Below are 5,000 nucleotides of genomic sequence, written 5' to 3'. Positions count from 1 at the left end.
TTGTACACCTTCAAACCAAACCTAGCCCCCATGTTTTTATTGAAGGTGACAAACCCAGTCTCCCGTGGAACTTCCACAAAGACACGTCTATGGCAATGTCTTTCTCGGTGACCAAGGTCGTAACCAAGGCAGTGTTGAGGGCGTCTATAACCATTTGGAGTTTCCACAGGTGGCCCTCGGGTACGTCTTCCCCATGCCCCCGATGCACGAAATGGAGGTAAGCTGTAAGGTTGTCAAACCGATCCTGGGACATCGTCTGTGGAAATAGCTCAACATAAACGGTTAGGTGATGGGACCAGAAATCCCGGTAACAGGGAATTTTGTATAACTCCATAGTCACCTGCAGACCAAAGTATGCCATCAGCTCCTCCTTGGATATGGGAGTCCACTTCCTCATGTAAGGGGAGACAGGAGGAGAGATACCTGTATACCTAGAAGCAGACAAAAAGCAAACATCAGTAACACAATTCCACATTCGATAAATGGCTTATATGTACACAAACTGTTATAATATAGGAGGCAATAACAGTGAAAAATCATAAACTCACCTATTGGTCTTGTGGATGATATGTTGAAGGAGATAGTCCGTGAAAAAACACTGGAAGATCTCAAGGGGGGGCTGCTGGTTGCATCCAGGTCTGCCTTGACCCCAGGAGAACTAGCAACCCGAACCTTTTCGGAACATTATCCTTTCTTTCGCTAAATGAAATTAGGAGTCCCAGGTTCGTTCTTCTGCCACACTTTGGTGGCGAAGGTAGTCAATGGCTCATCACTGTTGAGGATTGTGTCTACCTGGTGAACATAGTCCAACTTGTCCTCTGAGCTTGGACTATTATCACTGTCCTCCTCTGCCCTGTGAGGAATGTATTTGTCCCCACTACTCTTCCCCTCAAAGGAGGAAGTGGGGAACGTCAGTCTTCATGAGGCAGAGGAGGCAGGTCTGCGGCGTAACCTGGATGTTGATGGCTGGGGCTCATCAAGGAGGAGCATTTGGCACTGTCTCTTTGGAGCCCTTCTGAGTGATTAATGGGGTCATTGACCTCCTTATACCGATACCCGATGTTTTCCCCAATTTCCTGCCAGATGACTGATAGCAACATATTGAACAAAGTGGAAGAAATAGGTCATTCAGGTCAGTGGAATGTGATGGTATGTCCTGTGATGTTGGTCACATGTAACTCACATGATAAACGTTGTCATGACATCATATATTGTGAAGTTGGTTGCACGTGACTTCGTGTAAATGATGATGCACGATTCACATGACAGAACATCATGATGTCTCATACAGTGACAGGAAACGCATGTGATTTCAATGTAAAATCTGCTCTTTTACTTGTTTAGTTTACCTGCTTCCTGCTGTTGCAACGGCGGCGCACCGCGAAGGCGGAAATGCATTTTATGTGTAAACATATAGTGTTAATAGATAATTATGGTTAAAATCATAAGATCACCTTATTTCAATTATTTATTGCCATAATACACTCCCACATATTACTCACCATCCACTTGTACATTGGAATGTCACACACTTGTGACGCCTGGCATAAATGGTTGTCGGGGACATTACCTATTTTTTACCATGTCACATGTGTTAAACACCCGTTGTCATTGGGTTAAAGGCAAAAATTAAATTTAAAAAATAACCCATTGCGGATGGGGGATAGATTTGCTTTCCCAGTCTCCAGGAAGGGTTTTATTGCAGAGTAAGGCTACTTCACACAACATACTTTGACTTTTCTCACTCTCTTTCAGTCACTCATTGTAAAACTAGAGCCCTTTTTGTGTTATAGTTTTTGTGTGTTTTATTTTGCCATATGACAAGCTGTATCAATGCTGCAGTTGACTAAAATTGTAGTTTAGGATCCATATCAGCTCATTATATTCTTTATACCCAGTGTGATAGAAGTATTGCTGTTTTATTGGAGGACAAAGCCACTTTATTTTTTTGTATTTGTGCACTGTCATGAACAAATATGAAACATATAACCATCTACAATGAAGGTAATATGAAGAGGTAGGGAAGAGGAAGGAAACCTGTGCTTATGACTGTGAGTGCCACAGTAAAGGACATCCTTATTGGCACAGGAGCACATTTTAGACACTGGGCATGGTATGAGTCACCTACCTCTTCTTGTTCTGCCTACACATCCTTCATCGGCAGTACTTTAGAGCAAGAGGTCAGTAACTTGCTGTGTGCCACCACTCTATAAAGATAGTGCTTGCTAGAGACTGTGGGTAAGTGCTATTCAAGACTCTCTCTCCTGTTGGTGCTAGAAGAAAGTGGTGCCATCTAGGTTTTGGATGTTATATTAGCTCAATATTATGGTAATTATAGTAATTATGACTGCAATTGTCATCCTCACTTACTCCTTACTCATAGCACAATAAAATAGGACAGTGATCCAAAATCGCCAAACGTCATGTATGTCATGACACCCGTCCACAATGGGTTAAAGTTATTCTTTAAGACTTTAGCAATATCTCTAGAAAATGATCTGCAAACCCATAAAGAAAGTGGCCATCTAACTGAAGGAATATGAAAAATAGTCATGATGGGGTGATTGGTTGAAAATAATAAATGGTGACTTAAGTTTACCCTCTCCTCCCCCCTATACAAGTAACATTGACCATTGTGTGATTTTTTAAGTTCACCAAGACCAATTTTGGTCTTTGGGATTTTGAGAGCTTAAATTTGCATGCCAGAAAATGCATGTTATGTAAATACAGACTGCATAGTGGAGCATCATAGTTCAAAAATCCATCTCAATTACTCCTTACAGTTGAAAAAATTAAAGGAAGAAAAATGGGTATAAACTGCCATGCTTTTAAAACTCCAGTTGATAAATCAGGCAAATTTTGCACAAATACATCCATGCAGATGTATTTATAGTACAAATGGAATATTATACCATAAGGTAACCATGCATGTACATATGAGTATGTACCTGCAAATGAAATGCATATGGGGCAATAAAGAGCATGTATTGTTATAAAATACATTTGAGAGAGGGTGCTACCAAGTGTAGACTCGATCTGAGCTTGGTCTTTACCCACAGTGATTCCCAGACATGGTGGTGACTGCCAGGCGACAGTGGAAACTCATGAGCCTAGACAGGGCTCAATCTGCCGACCACAGGGATGAGAGGCTGGCACACTATCCACCACACTACCTAGTGGCTTGATGTGGGGACCTCACTGCATTTCATTTACAAGAAAGAAAAAAGAAAGAAAGAAAAAAAAAAGGACAGGGAACTAACTGTCTGATTGGCTTAGGGATATATCAGTGATACATACAGCCCCATATCACCATTCCCCTTCATGTTTTTTTTTCTTGTGAATGAAATGAAGTTAGTGTGAAGTAGGAATTCTGATACTGTTTGGCCTTATGATATATCATTGTCTTTTTTACCATGTACACTTTTAAATAAATATTTCTTTGTGATGTATGGCAAGACATGCTCTTTATTTCATAAGCGTTTTATTTGCATGGTTTATTTGCATTTCCTTCAGCCATGCCCACTAGGTCAGCACCATCACACCATGCCTCTATTAGGCTGTCCTCTCCCATAGCCTCAGTTTTATATTGCTCCTTGTTTATTTGTACTATTTATACATGAGAAGGAATATTTTATTGTTTTTTTATGAAGAAAAATGTTTTCATTCTTGTTTTATTTGTGCAATATTTCCATGTTATGTTCACTGGTGTTTTTTGGGAATGGAAATATATTTTCATTTTCCTTTCAATATTTTTTTTCGAGTGTGAGAAGTCTCTGTCATGGATTTTTCATCTTTGATGCTCTACTGTGCAGTCTGTATTTGATATATGGAAATGAAATGTGCATTTTCTGGTGTGTAATTTCAAGCTTTTAACCCATTCGCTCCGGTTGACTTGCTATCATGTTTAGTGTTTTTTGGTTCAGACGCCTGGGACGAAATATTTAGTCAAGGCTGGCGCGTCAGGTGATCAGGTGTACAGTGCTTGCCAGCGGCTAGTGTGGCTGAGAATCCCGAGGCGTTAGGTTTATGCATTAGAATATCCTGGCATTTCGACCATTTACAGCCAAAATAACCCTGTCGTTAATGGGTTAATATTCTAAAGACCAAAATTAATCTGAGTGAAACTTTTACTCGTACTCAAAATGCATCTGTGGGGATGGACAAACTGAAACCTTTGTGAATTTTGGGGTTCATGTTTAACATTCTGGATCACTATGTTATTTTATTGTACTATAAGTAATGAGTGAGTGATGTTGACAATTGCAGTCATAATTATTATAACTGCCGTAATAATAAGCAAAATGGTTTTCAACTCACTTACAAAACCTAGATGGCACCACTTTCTTCTAGCACCAGCAGGAGAGAGAGCCTTGAATTGCACCCATCTACGGTCTCTAGCAAGCAATATCTCTGTAGAGTGATGGCACATCGCAAGTTCCCGACCTCTTGCTCTAAAGTACCGCAGATGAACTCACTGTCAAAAACACAAGTTTCCTTCCTCTTCCCAACCTCTTTATTTTGGATGGTTATAAGTTTCGTGTTTGTTCGTGACAGCACAGAAATACGAAAAAATAAAGTTGTTTTTTTGTCCTCCCTAAAACAGTAATACTTCTATCACATTGAGTGTAAAGAAAAAAAATGAGTTGATATGGACCCTGAACTACAATTCTAGTCAACTGCAGAATTGATGGAGCCTGTGAATTGACAGATATAAATTTCTAAAAATCGTAAAACACACAAAAAAACAAAACACAAAAATGTCTCTAGCTCTACAATGAGTGACTAAAAGGGAGTGGGAAAAATCAAATTATGTGGCAGAAGCTGCCTCGATCAGAAATAAACAATGGGTTAAAGAGCTCAATTTTACACGTCTCATGCTTTTATGTCAGATAGTTACTAAGCAATAGAGCATCAAAGTTGAAAGTATCACTCCATCTGTATGAGTGAAATGGAAAATTTACAAAAAGAAATTGTAATACAACAAAACATAATTAAACTAA

The 5,000-nt window shown here is 39.5% G+C and overlaps 1 protein-coding gene across 4 annotated transcripts in view; it reads left to right on the top strand.

Annotated features, from left to right (window-relative positions):
- The window catches only part of LOC122242555 (BTB/POZ domain-containing protein 9), a 34,394-nt gene that overhangs the window by 10,928 nt on the left and 18,466 nt on the right, over window positions 1–5,000 (top strand). The window lies entirely within an intron of this gene.

Source organism: Penaeus japonicus, unplaced genomic scaffold (assembly GCF_977035675.1).
Source record: "Penaeus japonicus unplaced genomic scaffold, GWHDUDI00000001_assembly GWHDUDI00000035, whole genome shotgun sequence".
NCBI classification, from domain to species: domain Eukaryota; kingdom Metazoa; phylum Arthropoda; class Malacostraca; order Decapoda; family Penaeidae; genus Penaeus; species Penaeus japonicus.
The sequence above is the reverse complement of the archived record's forward strand: the minus strand, read 5'-3'. Positions and strand labels throughout refer to the sequence as shown.